This window comes from Vombatus ursinus, unplaced genomic scaffold (assembly GCF_900497805.2).
Source record: "Vombatus ursinus unplaced genomic scaffold, bare-nosed wombat genome assembly UNPS02012179.1, whole genome shotgun sequence".
Lineage (NCBI taxonomy): Eukaryota > Metazoa > Chordata > Mammalia > Diprotodontia > Vombatidae > Vombatus > Vombatus ursinus.
The window spans coordinates 9,845,971-9,861,719 of NW_020951957.1; the positions used below are offsets into that span (position 1 = coordinate 9,845,971).

Here is a 15,749-nt window from a genome sequence, read left to right on the forward strand (position 1 = left end):
AGAAGAAGAAGAAGAAGAAGAAGAAGAAGAAGAAGAAGAAGAAGAAGCTCATAATGGGGACAAAAAAAGAGAGAAAATAAAAAAGAAAAAGGTCAGTACCTATCTTGGGGAACAGCTGAAAATAGTATGCATAATGTATTACTGTATTATGATATTATTATATAATAAGTAATTGGGACTATGAAAAGAAATTTGGGGAAATTTGCATGAACTGAAACAGAGAACATTAAACAAAACCAAAAGAAAAATCTATACAATGGCACCACTTAAAAAAGAGAAAACAACATTAAAATATAAAATAATTTAGATTAATTGACCAATCTTGTCTCTAGAAGACTGATTAAAAAAAACAACAACAACAACAAATATTTAACATATTCACAACCTTTTTAGTTTTCTTCAATTCATTTTTTTTATCTCATTGCATTCTCAGTGCCCATTTCTGCTCTTCATCTTTCTCTAGCAAACCATCTCTGGAGTTCAATCTCTACCATCCTTAGAAGCTAAGTATTGCCAAGATTTTTGAGTTCAGTGTCACATGATATTGCTAAAGGAGATGTTAGTACAGGAAATAATTTTGAAACTACTGAGAGAAACAGCCACTCAGTCACCCACAGCCCTGTATGCCAGAAAGAGACTAAGATTCAATTAAATTTTGAAAAAATTTTATCTCATCTTCTTTAAATATCTTAGTACCCTATTTCTCATTTATATCTATGAAAATCAGTAGATTCTAAAAATTAAAAGTTAGCTCTTTTCGAGCATGCCTATTTTGGTTAATTCTTCTTTATTCTATAGTTGATTGGATTTTAAAAAAATCTGGGGGAAGGATGGTTAGGAGGGAGGAAACTTTGTTCTTTTATAAGCAAAAAAGTAGTGATTTTATAAATAATTGAACAAGATGATGGTTTATTACTTTCAGGTTTTAAAATTTGTAAAATGGTATTTAATGGAAAGCACTAAAAGAAAATTAATCTTTACTGGCCTTTCCCCAAAATCAGCCAATTTTAATCATTTTATTATTGTATAGCCCTGAGGCTATTCATCTTTCTTCTTTACTTCCTGTCTAAGTTTTATAAAGTGCTGAATATGATTGTCATTTTATATAATATATCAAATTATAAGATGTTCGTAAGAACAAATTCTTTTTATTTTTAAACATATAAGCCTAAGAAGGGGATAAAGGAAAAAAAAACTAGATGGTGAAGTCCATAAATCCAGATTTTGGGTTTGTAAATATCAACAAAGCAAACAAATAAAAAATTTGACACAAAAATAAAAAAAAGTTAAATATATATCTCTTTGTCTATAGCGATAAAAGACCACATGAATTACAAGCCAAAATATTTTAGTTCCTATGAATCAGGTTATTATTCAGTGTTCCATATACAGAATCAAAGAGTTAGATGTGACCTCAGAGACCATCTAGCCCAATCCATATCTTAAGGAGAATATGTTCTATAACATTCCAAAAAAGTATTCATAAAGGAATTAACTTTTTTAGCAGGCAACTCATTCTACTTTCGGGTAACTCGAACTGTTAAAAAGTTTTTGTTTTCTTTCTGTGTGTTTGTTTGTTTTTTTTCCTGAAAGAAAGAATAAATCTTCTTCTCAAAACTTTCATCACTTTATAATCATCAACAAAACATATTCAAACTCAGAAAAAGGGGAAATAAAAAGAATTGTACAAACATCTGTTACATGCGATTTGACTTAAATGAAGTACATATCAAATTTAAGAAGTTGGTAACATATTTATCTAATTTGTTTCTATGTCTCCTGAAAATCTTTTTTTCTTATTTTTTAATTATATTGATATTCTTTTTCCATTGTATTTTTTATTCCCACAAATCATAACTCCTCCATTACAATTCTACATTGTAGTAAATAAGTATATTAAAAAAGAAAAAAAAAACAAATCATTCATATTTTTCTTGGAGGCTTTGAATGTAGCAACTTTGACTTTGTTGTCTTCTTGCGGTTGTATGTTTTGATCTTCTTCGTCATCAAAGAAAGAGTCTATGGTCTGACTTTTTTTGCACTGTTTGGTCATGTTTCCTGCCAGTTACTTGAGTTTTAAACTCTTTGTTAAGGTAGGGGTCTGCTTCCAGTGTGGTCAATGCACTGTCCCAAGCTTCAGGGATTTTGTGCAGCTGTTTTCAGAGATACTTCTAGGGACTTGTAAATTTTTCAGTTCTTCCAAGGTGGTACAATCAAAGGCGAGGTGTTTACTTCTTTCCTGGACTGTACTTTGGTCTATGACTGACTACAAGCACTCTTTTCTGCCTTGGAACTCTGAAGAGGATTCCCTCTCCACCTCCACTATAAGCTCCATCACACCAGCATTCCTCCTCGTCCCAGGATTGCCACCCAGAACTGTGACCCAGATCCAAGCACAGGCAAAGCAAAAGAATCTTGCCCCAGCACAGGAAAAAGATCCCTGAAATCCCCCTCTGATCAGCCACTCAATTCCCTCTCAGTGTGTGGGCTGGAATCTCTGGAAGTAGCCGCTGCCCCTGGGCTGCACTGGTACTGGGGCTGGGACTGAGCTTCTATCTCACCATGGTCACAGACTTTTCCTACAGACCTTCTAAGCTGTCTTTGGCATTTGTGGATTGAGAAGTCTAGAAACTGGCACAGCTGCCCATGATTCAGTCCCCTGAGGTCTACTGCAGGTTCATTGAAGCCTAGTCTTTGCCTGTGTGCCAGCCCATGCTAAACTGTGTTTCTCTCCCAGCCTGGTGTGATAGACCTTTCTATTTGGCCATTCAGGTTGTCTTGGGCTGGAAATTTGTTTCATTCTGTCTTTTTGTGGGTTCTGCTGCTCTAGTATTTGTTTAGAGCAATTTTTACAGGTATTTGGAGGGATTTGGGGGAGAAGTCAAGCAAGTCACTGCTTTTACTCTGCTATCTTGGCTCTACCCCACCCCCCAAGGGGGGGAAAAAAACTTAGGAAAAGAGTAAACACCTCATCCTTGATTGCAAGAACCAAGAGAGATAATTTAACAATTATTACACTATCTGAAAGTTATGATCAAAAAAAGAGCCTAGATGTCATCTTTCAAAAAATTATCAAAGAAAACTGCCTTGATATTCTAGAACCAGAGGGTAAAATAGAAATGTAAAGAATTCACTGATCACCTCCTGAGAGAGATCCCCAAAGGAAAACTCCTAGGAATATTGTAGCCAAATTCCAGAGTTCCCAGGTTAAGGAGAAAATATTGCCAGCATCCAGAAAGTAACAATTCAAGTATTGCAGAAACACAATCAGGATAACACAAGATTTAGCAGCTTCTACATTAAGGGACCACAGGGCAGAGAACATGATATTCCAGAGGTCAAAGGAGATAGGATTACAGTCAAGAATCACCTACCCAGCAAAACTGAGTATAATCCTACAGGGGAAAAAATAGACATTCAATGAAATAGAGGACTTTCAAGCATTCTTGATGAAAAGACCAGAGCTGAATAGAAAATTCAACTTTTAAATACAAGATTCAAGAGAAGAATGAAGAGGTAAACAGGAGAGAGAAATCATAAGGGACTTATTAAGGTTGAACTGTTTAATTCCTACATGGAAAGATGATATTTGTAACTCACGAGACCTTTGTCAGTATTAGGGTAGTTGGAGGGGTTAATAAAAATTACATGTATAGACAGATTGATAGATAGAAGGCACAGGGTGAGTTGAAGATGAAGGGGTGATATCTGGAGAATAAAATAAAGGGGTGAGAGAGGATTATATTGGGAGAAGTACAAAGGGAAAGGTAGAATGGGGTAAATTATCTCACATTAAACAGACAAGAAAAGGTATTTTACAGTGGAGGGAAAGTGGGAGAAGGTGTGAGGGAAAGGCTGAATTTTATTCTCATCAAATTTGGCTTAAGGAGGGAGTAACATACACACTTAATTGAGTATAGAAAGCTATCTTATCCTACAGGAAAATAAGGGGGAAGAGGATAACAAAGAGAGGAGATGACAGAAGGGAGGACAAATTGGGGGCAGGAGTAATCAGAAGTAAACACTTCTGAGGAGGTACAGGGTCAAAAGGGAGAATAGAATAAATGAGGGGCAGGATAGGATGAATGGAAATATAGCTAGTTTTCCACAGCATGACTACTATGGAAGTATTTTGCATGACTGCACAAGTATAACCTGTATTGAGTTGCTTGCCTTCTCAATGAGGTTGGATGGAGAAGGAGGAAGGGAGAAAATTTGGAACCCAAAGTTTTGAAAACAAATGTTAAAAAATTGTTTTTACATGCAACTGGGAAATAAGCTATTCAAGCAATGGGGTATAGAAATCTATCCTGCCCTACAGGAAAATAGAAGGGGAAGGTGATCAGAGAAGGGGAGGGGAGAGTTAGAAGGTAGGGCAGATTAGGGAAAAAGGTATTCAGAATGTACGCTGTTTTGGGGAGGGATAAGATGGGAGGAAAATTTGGAACTCATAATCTTGTGGAAGTGAATGTTGAAAACTAAAGATAAATAAATTAATGAATCTTTAAAAAAAGGTTTATATATATATAATGTATACATATATACATATACACATATTATATTATATTATATTACATATATGTATGTGTATATATATATATATAACTCAGTATTCTTCCTACATCTTTATTTGTAGGGTGTTTTTTTTTAAATCCACGTAAGACTTTATATTTTATATCTTTTTAAGTCATCACATTAGGTTTTAAAGTTCTTTTTGGATCTCATTTCTTTTGATTCGTTTTTGTTTTGTTTTGTTTTTGTTTTTATATTGTTTTGTTTTTCCTCCAGGATGTTATTCTCTCCAGCGTAGTGCTATCTATGCCTTTATCTCAGTCACTACCAAAAAAAAAACTGTTAAGTAGCCCAGGACCTGACCTAGCATAGATACATTCTCACTTTCTAGTTTCCAATCTGCATCTTTGCTTGGTTTGAACTCAGTGGAACAAGATACCTGTCCCACAATAAACTGATTATCTGAAATATCATCTTGCTATTTTTTTTAGTGTTCTGTGTATTTGTTGTTGTTGTTGTTTTACAGCAAAATGCCCAGCACAGATCATCATAACTGCCAATTAATCATCCAGGCAATGTAGCATATGTAGTGCTTAAGTAAAATGGAAGACAAGATTTTTTTTTAATAAATACTTAAACACAAATTTATGGTTGTACAAAACAACATTGAAACTAGATGATCTAAGTTGATCTGCCTCCCAGGTCCCATAGTAACTGTTATTTTCCCCAAAACCAATAGAATTAATATATTGAATAATTATTTGTTCCATTGAATGTATAATGGATCACGATGAGTTCCCTTTTCTAAAAGCTTTTTCTGGCTCATCTATAAACATGATCTGGCCCATATAAAAAAACAACAGGAATTTCTTGAAGGTGAGTGGTTCAAAATGTTAAGAATCGTTAAGTACTCTACATTATCTATAGTTATTGTTTCTATTGTTAGTATATACTTAGATTACTTTAATTCATTGTACAGAACAAGCAAAACGATCTACCCATGCCTCTAAGAACATTGGACCAGGCACCCTTGAAAAAAACTTTGCCACCCCCATTTTTAGCAATCTTCCTCCAGCAGTCGATTGTTCAAGTGCGCATGATATCAGCTACTTTGTGCCTAGATTACATCATCATTCACCACCTTACTGCATCAAAGGGATAGGGAACCACATCTGCTACAGCAGTCTTTTGCAATAATCCACTGTATCACAATATGAGTGTTCTTAGGATTTGGGACCATACCTTTTGCTATATCATATATTTCAAAATGTGTTGCTCGATAAATAATAATACCCTATATTGAGACGTTGAAACCTGGCTACAAGCCACAAATTCCATCAATCTTGGTGATTTTCACAAGGCAGTTCCCAGGCCTTTGAATTTTCTCTCAATGATACATTTCCCAATCTTAGCACCAAATAGATATTAGCAAAATACAAAGGGTAGAAAATGCAGAGAGAAGTAGATCCAACTGTACCACCAGAGGGAAGATTACCAGCAAAATGTCTCAAAAATTGTATGTGCTTGTCTACACCTCCTCAGCACATGTGCTTATACTTATTCAGAAAGGTGAAGTTAAGGGTGTAGGTGGGAAAATATTTGACGACTTTTGATGTTACCCAGCCAGAAGGAAAGTAAGTCTTGTTCCTTTGGTATTAGGACTATACAATCCATTATGTTATGGAAATACTTATCTGCTGCAATTTCTTTACTTGCATGTTGTACCTCTGATAGCAGCTTGATTCTCTCCATGTGGGCCACCCAGGTTTTAAGACAGTAATGACAATGTCACCAACCAGGAGTTCCTTGGTGAAGGAGGTGGCCTGTTTCATAAAACTTACAGAGGGACAGATGGTGGAATTGGAGATAGAGAACAGGTATTAGAGGTCCAAAAGCTGAAGAATGTCTTGCTGCCTGCAAGGCCCCTTGCTACAGCTCTGATCAAAAAGGCCTCATCACGCTATCATGCTATTTAAATCAGCCTTGTATACTCAACACCTTCTCAATTCCCTCAGCTTTTTCTCCCCTCCGACTGCTGGAGGATGGAGCACCAAACTCCTCCCAAAACTTTCTTTTATAGAGGACAGGATCTGGAATAGCCACTTCAATTTCCACTTTCCTTCTGCAGCTGTACTTGGTTTGAACTCTATAGAATGAGAAACCCTCAAGTCAGGTACCCAGTAGGGTTCTCCTCTACCACTACCACCACTTCATGCTTTCCAGTTTCCTTTTGAGTATTTTTCTTAATTGGATTGTAAGTTCCCTTGAAGGCAGTGACCATTTTCTTTTTTGTTATTTGTTGTTGTTTTTCCACTTATTTGTATCCTCAGTGCTTAGCACAGTGTCTGGAATATAGTAGGTGTTTAATAAACATCATTTGAATTGACTACAATATTTGGAAAACTCCATTAGCAACCCCATGCCACAAGGACATTGCATCATTAATAAATATCTTGGAGTCTAGCCATTCAAATCGTCACACATACATCTAACTTTATTATGCTTCAGTTTATATCTCTCCAATTTCCCCAAAATAACAGAATGAGGCACTTTATCAAAAACTCTGCTGAAGCCTAGATAAACCCCAGCTATAATATTCTTCTATCTACTATGAATATGATAACCCTGGGAGAAGAACTTTGCGACCTCTCTGTTAGTTATCATTATCCAATTTACTCTGAGACCCACTTTTCTAATTCTTTTCCTGTCTTTTGCTAAAAAGATAGTTTAAATTTTTTGTTATCTTTTTTATTCTTAGCTTCCATCATCAGACTCAACTAATTTTGAGTTTCAGAATTCTTAGTATTTTTTTTAATAGTGCCATGGCACACTCACATTCATTCTCTGCTACCTACCCTTCTATTTTTTGTACTTTAATCTTTAAATACTAAATTGATTGACTTCCTTGCTTATTTATCTACATAATTTTCCCCTCAACATTAGAATTGCCTCACTTTGTGTCTTTAGAATTACATTCTTGAAAATTTCCTATCCCTTTTGGCCTGATTTGCTCTGTAGCATTTTAGCCCATGGAATTCTACTTACTGTGTCTCTGAACTAGAGAAACTATTCAGCTTTATTAAAATCTAGAGTGTATATCAAATAAATTCAACTTTTCTCTCCTTGATTTCAGATTCTAGAAGTAAGACCCCTCCAAAAAAATCCCAATATGTCCTACTATTTCTGCTTTCCCATGTTTTTCTGAAACCATCCAGCTCATCATTTCTTATAGCACACTAGTTTTCCATCACAATGATATACAACAACTTCTTCAGTAATTCCCCAATTGATGGACATTCACTCAATTTCTAATTTTTTACCACCACTAAAAAGTTTGCTATAAATGTTTTTGTACATATAAGACATTGTTCTTTTTCTTTGATCTCTTTGTGATAGAGACCTAGTAGTGATTCCATTGGGTCAAAGGGTATAAGATTGGTTTTATAGCCTCTTTGGCCATCCTTCCAAATTGTTCTCTATGGTTGGAACAGTACACAACTCCATCAACAATGGACTAGAGTTCCTATTTTTCTATATCCTCTTCAATATTTGTTATTTTCCTTTTCTATCATATTAGCCAATCTGATACGTGTGAAGTGATACGTCACTTCACACATTTCCATTTCTCTAATCAATTCTGATTTAGGACACTTTTTCAAGTAACTAAGGATAGCTTTGATTTCTTCTTCTGAAAACTGCCTATTCATATCCCCAAATTATTAATTAGGGAATGACTCATTTTTTTTTTAATTTGACTCAGTACTCTATATATTTTAGAAATAAGGTCTTTATCAGAGAAACTTGCTTTTTTTTAACCCAGTTCTCCCACTTTCCTTATAATATTGGCTGCATTGGTTTTATTGGTGCAAATGTAATCAAAATTATTCATTTTACATGCTGTATTGCTCTCTACATCTTCTTTGATCATAAATCCTTTCCTTCTCCATAGATCTGACAGGTAAACTATTCTATGCTTCCCTGATTTGCTTAAGATATACCCATTTTGTCTAAATCATGAACCCATTTTGACTTTTTCTTGGTATACAGTGTGAGATGTTGATCTATACCTAGTTTCTGTCAAACAGCTTTCCAGTTTTTTCTGATGATTATTGTCAAATATTAAGTTCTTGTTCCAAAAGCTTGAATCTTTGCATTTATCAAACACTCTATCATCATTTACTACAGTGTATTGTGTACTTAATCTATTCCACTGGTCCACCACTCTATTTCCTAGGTAATACCAGATTGTTTTGATGAGTACTACTTTGTAATATAGGGGTACTGGTAGGCCACCTTCCTTTACTTTTTCCCCCCAATTAATTCAGTAGCTATCTTGATTTTTTTTTTTGGCAATTTCATTTGTATGAGATTAAATAAGTAAATTAATTTTGGTTATTTGGCAATTTTACTAAATTGACTTGGCCTACCCATGAGCAATTAATATTTCTCCAACTTTTAGAATGATTTTAATCATGTTAAAAGGGTTTTGTAATTGTGTTCATATAGTTTCTGAGTTCATCTTGACAAATAGACATAAAAGTATTTTATATTCTGAAGTTATTTTAAATGGGATTCTCTTTGTTAGTGATATATAGAAATGCTGATTTCATTAATAATTTCATTTTTTCTTAGTTGACTCTCTTAGATTCTCTAAGTATACCATCATATCATGTGCAAAAAGTGATAGTTCTGTTTCCACATTGCCTTTTCTAAATCCTTTAATTTCTTTTTCTTCTCTTATTGCTATAACTAGCATTTCTGTTGTTTTTGTTGTTCTTGTTCTTGTTTATTCTTGAAGAGGACCATGACATCAGGAAGGTGATGCCATGACTTCCAAGTGAATTGTATTTAAGTGAGGGAGGACTGTTCAAAGTCACCAGCTTTACTCTTTCCTCCAGAGCTGCCTGTTTTCAGGCAAGATATAGATCAGGAAGACTGTAGATGGCCCCAGATGCAGTGACTGACCTTGGTCTTTTTAAATTAAGGACTTTCCCAGGTCTCAGTTTGATGGGGAAGACCCTTAGGGTTTCTGGCCAAAATAGAAACAATTGCTATTTACATTCACTCTGAACAAATCAGGGCCCAAACAATGACCAAGTTGGGCTTGGTCTGGGACCTATTGTTGGCCAACCAATGAGAGCCAGAGTGATTTGAGTTTAAAGCAGAACTTGTAAACCTCAAGATATATTGAGAAGTTTCAGAGATCAAAAGTTAGATTCCTTTGGGCAGAGCACCCTAGGTAAGGGTATAATACCCTATGTAGACATAAGGAGAAGAATGAGGGACATGAGGGAGGAAGAGGAGGAAAAGCAGGAAAGAAGGAAGGAAGGAGCTGTATTGACTAACTGGAACAGGTCCCCAGTAAGGCAGCTACAAATACTCACAGGTTGTTGTTTGTCCTTCCTTCTTGAGGAGGACAATGGCATGAAGAAGGTGATGTCATGACTTGTAATTGAATTGGAGTTAAATGAGGGAGGGCTCCACAAAGTCACCAGTCTCACTCTCCCCTCCAGAGCCACCTGGGTCCAGTGGCAAGATATAAATTAGGACAATTGGATATGACCTTAAATGCAGAGGGAGACCTTGGCCTTTTTAGGTTAAGGTCTTTATCACATCTCAGTTTGACTGAGGCAATGCTCATTCAGTGATTAACTCTAGGTAAGAAATGAGGGGAAGAATGGCCTTTTTTATCTAGTCAAAAAAAAAAAATCAGTCTAGGAGGGAAAGACTCTCAGGGTTTTTGTCCAAAACTATTGCGATTGACACTCACTCTGAGTCATCAAGGCCCAAACAATGACCAAGTGAGGCTTGGACTGGGACCTATTGTTGACTAGCATTTCTAGTACAATATTGAATGATTACAGTGATAACGGACATCCTTGTTTCACCCTGGATCTTACAGGGAAGGCTTCTAACTTATCCACATCACAGGTAAAGTTTGTTGATTGTTTTAGATAGATATTACTTCTAATTTTAAGGAAATGTCCATTTATTACTATGCCCTCTACTGACTTTAATAAGAATGAATGTTGTATTTTGTCAAAAGCTTTTTTTTTCCTTCATCTATTGAGATAATCATATGATTTGGGTTGGTTTTGTTATTGATGTCGTAAATTATACTAATAGTTTTCCTAATATTGAACCACCTCTGCATTCCTTACATAAATTCTGTTAAATCCCACCCTGGCCATAATACATGATTTTTGTGATATATTGCACTAATCTCCTGGCTATTATTTCTTTTACCATTTTTGCATCAATATCTCTTAGGAAAATTGGACTTTGATTTTATTCTATGTATTTTTTTCTGTTTTTTCTTTTTCTTCCTGATTTAGGTATCAGCACCACATTTGTGTTACAAAAGAAATTCGGTAGTGATGGGGATAGGATCTGAACCCCTAAAAGGAAAAAGCCTGGACTTTCCCACATGGCTGAATCTCTGGCATTCACCTGAGGCTATAATCCTATCAACTGGCCTTTCATTATCCCCTACACTTAAATCTCCCAATTCTATGTTACCCTTAATCTAGCCTAGCCCTCCATTGTCTTACCTCTCCATGGCCTCACAGCCACTTCCCACCCTTAATTTTATGTAGGCTCCATTCTCCCTTGCCCACACATCCAGGTCCTGGAGTTCACCCCAGACTACTTGGCCACTCCTATATCCTTCCCACAGTCTTTCTGTATATAAGGTCCATCTGGCCTCCATTAAGGGGCTCAAATTCTTAAGATCTGGCCCACTTGCATTAGCAATACAAATGCTTAGATTCCTTAAGAGTCTTGGCAATATGAAAGATTCTTTAAATCTCACCCACACACAATTGATGTTTTAATAAATGTTGTCTTTGGCTGAAAAAAGAGTTGGGTTGAATTCATTTGAATAGGACTTGTGTGTCATGATTTTGGGGTCCTAGCACCCCTAAACCTCAATCGTAGAATTATTTTTCTATACTTCCAAATAGTTTATATATTATTGAAATGAATTGTTTTTGTTTTTGTTTTAATGTTTCACTGAATTTACTTGTGAATCCATCTCTCAGTGGGGATTTTTTCTTAGGGAACTCATTTATGGCTTGTTCAATTTATTTTTTTTTCTCAGATAGGGTTATTTAAGTATTCTATCTCCTCTTCTGTTATTCTGGGCAGTTTACATTTTTGTGAATATTAATCCATTTCACTTAAATTGTTAGGTTGATTGGAATATAGTTGGGTAAAATAGCTTCTAAAAATTTCTTTAATTTTATTTTCATTGCTGGTGAATTTATCCTGTTCATTTTTGACACTGGTTATTTGATTTTTTTTTTCTTTTTTTCTCTTTAATACAAATTAATCAATTTTTTTTGTAAAATCAGCTCTTCATTTTATTTATTAATCCAATGGTTTTCTTACTTTCAATTTTATTAATCTCTCCTTAGATTTTCAGGATTTCCAATTTGGCTAATTAGAGATTTTTACTTTTTTCTAGTTTTTTTTATTTTAGTTGCATGCCCGATTCATTGATCTACTCTTCTATTTTACTGATGTGAACATTAGAGAAAAAATCCCCTAAGTATTGCTTTGGATGAATCCTATAAATTTTAGCATATTGTCTCATTGTTTTCATTCTTTTTAATAAAAATATTGATTGTTATGAAAAATTTTGAGAGACAGATTTCCTGGTATGAGTGATCAATTTATTAGTATGTCCTGCACAGTGATCAAAGACCCCCAGTTGAGCATCCCAGTTCCAAAGACCCCCAGTTGAGCATCCCAGTTCCTCTTAAATCTAGATGACTTCCTTCTGACAATGTTGTTCAAATGCCAAATATATGCTTGCCTAAAAGACTATTTTATGGAGAATTCACATAGGGCAGGCCCTCAAATGGTGGTCAGAAGAAGCAATACAAGGACACTTTCAAAATCTCTCTTAAGAACTTTGGAATTGATGGAAGACACTGGCATAGGACCACCCAGCATGGTATACCCTCATCAGAGAAGGTACTGTGCTCTAGGAGTAAAGCAGAATTGAAACAGTTCAAAAGAAATGTGAGATGTGCAAATTTAGAGATTCCACCTCAAATGTTCACATGAACTATTTGTGCCCCACCTGTAGTAGAGCATTCCAAGCTCATGTGGGCCTGATCAGCCACAGTCTGATGCATTGTAATTGAACTCTAACATAATGATGTCATTTTGGTTCTCTTCCAGAAAGGACAACAATGTTTTTCTTTCTATATCATTGGGACTTCCCCTAGCACATTAAAAACAACCCTGATTGGTAGACATTAATGAGGAAGTGAGCTAAGAATTCACAACTCCTCCCCACTTGAATCATTATTGTGGGGAGGACAATCAGCTGGGGAACCTGGACTGGTCACAAGATTCAGTTGCCTCCAGCAATCTGGACCAGGAAAACCCTTATAATAAGGATTTCTTTGGCTTAGTTTCCTTGGATGAACAGGCCACTCGCACTTTGATTAGAAAGCAAGGGCACAAGGGTCACTTCTTGGTATTGTAGAAGAGTTAAGGCTGGCTTCTGTGCTCACAAGGTAAGCAGAGAGCTCTATCTCAGGACTGGTGATATGTGTGTAGGGAGGGGAGGGCTGGAATGTGATCATATTCCTTATCTAGAATGGAAGAGGTTTCTCCATTTGAGCTGGGCTAAAAATGGAGATGGCAAAAATATTAATAATGTTATGCATTAATATCATAGATTTATTATTATATACAATGTTGCATATTACTATTGATAATCAAATGATAAAGCATTAAAATTTATTTTCCTCAATTATTTATAATTTTTTCCTGACCCACTCATTTTTAAGTATTACATTATTTAATTTTCATTTTTTTCTGTTTCCATAACTCTATTACATTTTTTAAAATTGCATTATGGTCTGAAAAGGATGCATTTAATATTTCTCCTTTTATGCATTTGGTTGTGAGATTTTTATCCCTTAATACATGGCCAATTTTTGTGAAGGTATCATATACAGCTGAGAAAACATTATGCTCCTTTCTATAATCAAATTTCACCCAAAACCTATCTTCTCTAACTAAAAAACAAAACAAAACAAAACAAAACAAAAAACTATGGTTAGATTTATCAAATTGTGAGAGCAGAAAGTTGAAGTTCCCCACTATTGTAGTTTTACTGTCTGTTTCTGCATGTAACTCATTTATTTTTTCTTTCTGAATTTGAAATGATACTCCTGTTTTCTTTTGTTTTTAACCTCAGCTAAAGCATAATGGATTTTGCTTAGTCCCTTACTTTTACTCTGTGTATTTCTCTGTTTTAAGTGTGTTTCTTATAAACAACACATCATTAGATTCTGTTTTTTAATCCATTCTGTTATCTGCATCTGTCTAATTGGTGAATTCATCCAATTCAAATTCACATTTATGATTACTAACTTTCTATGTCTCTTATCTTATTTTTTCCTTGTTTATTTTTCTGCCTTTCTCCTTTCACTCTGTCCCTCTTCACAAGTCCATTTTGCTTCTGACCACTGGCTCCCTCAATACACCCTTTCTTCTATCATCCCCTCCCCCACTTTCCTTCTCTTATACCTTTATCCTTTTATTTTTTCATTGGGTAAAATAGATTTCTAAATATAACTGAGTGTATATGTAATTTCTTCCTTGAGCCTATACCCATGAGAGGTTCTTTCTGGCTGCTTACAATATGTTCTGCTTGACCTGGGGGCTCTGGAATTGGCTATACTATTCCTAGTAGGTTTGATTTAGGGATTTCTTTCAGGAGATCTATGAATTTTTTTCAATTTTCATTTTACCCTCTGGTTTTAAGATATCAAGACTGTTTTCCTTGACAATTTATTGAAATATGATGTCTATGCTTTTTTTTAAATCATAGCTTTCAGATAACCCAACAATTCTTAAGTTATCTTTCCTTGATCTATTTTCCAGTACAATTTTTTTCCAATGAGATATTTAACAGTTTCTTCTATTTTTTCAGCTTTGGTTTTGTTTTATTGCTTCTTGATATCTCATGAAAACATTAGATTCCACTTGTTCAATTCTAATTTTTTTAAATAATTATTTTCTTCATTGAATTTTATGCCTCCTTTTACATTTAACCAATTTTACATTTTAAGGAACTCTTCTCTTCAGTGATTTTTTAATTAGCTCCTTTTATCATTATCATTATCAATTTTGTTCTTTAAGGTGTCATTTTCTTCAGTATTGTTTTCTTTGTGCCTCTTTTACCAAGCTGCTTTTCTATTTTCATAATTTTCTCATATTTCTAATTTTCTTTTTATGTTTTTTTTTATTAATTTATTTTGATTTATCAATAATCACTTCCATATGCTTTTGAGTTTAAAATTTTTCTCCCCTTTCCTTTCCACTACCCTCCCCGAGATGGCACACAATCTGATATAGGCTATACGTTTACATTTGTATTAAACATATTTTCACATAAGTGATGTTGTAAGTAAAAATTAAAACTAATAGGAGGAACCATCAGAAAGAGGAAACAAAACTCAACAGAAGAGAAAAAAATTAACAATTCAGCTTCCATAATTCTTTCTTTGGATGTGGATAGCATTTTCCATCTCAAGGCCTCTGGAGATGTCTTAGATCCTTGTGTTGCCAGGAAGGGTTAAGTTTATCACTATTAGTTATCACACAATGTGGCTGTTATTGTGTACAATGTTCTCTTGGTTCTGCTTACTTCACTCATCATCAGACCATACAAGTCTTTCCAGGTTTTTCTGAAGTCAGCCTGTTCATCTTTTCTTATAGCACAATAGTATTCCATCACATTCATTTACCACAACTTGCTTAGCCATTCCCCAATTGATAGGTTTGCTCTCTATTTCCAATTCTTTGCCACCACAAAAAGAGCTGCTATGAATATTTTTTGTACAGGTAGGTCCTTTTCCTGTTTGTGTGATCTTTTTGGGATATAGCCCTAGAAGTGCTATTGCTGGGTCAAAGGGTATGCACATTTTTATAGCCCTTTGGGCATAGTTCCAAATTGCTCTCCCAAAAGATTGGATCATTTCACAGCTCCACCAACAATGCATTAGTATTCCAATTTTCTCACATCTTCTCCAACATTTATCATTTTTCTGTTTTGTCATGTTGGCCATTCTGATAGGTGTGATATGGTACCTCAGAGTTGTTTTGATTTGCATTTCTCTAATCAATAGTGATTTAGAGCATTTTTTCATATGACTATAGATGGCTTTAATTTCTTCATCTGAGAACTATTTGCTCATATCCTTTGACTATTT

The 15,749-nt window shown here is 34.9% G+C and overlaps 1 pseudogene; it reads right to left on the reverse strand.

The window, feature by feature from the left end:
• Positions 1 to 5,470: 5,470 nt before the first annotated feature.
• Positions 5,471 to 6,344, reverse strand: LOC114039711 (annotated as a pseudogene).
• Between the last annotated feature and the right edge of the window lie 9,405 nt (positions 6,345 to 15,749).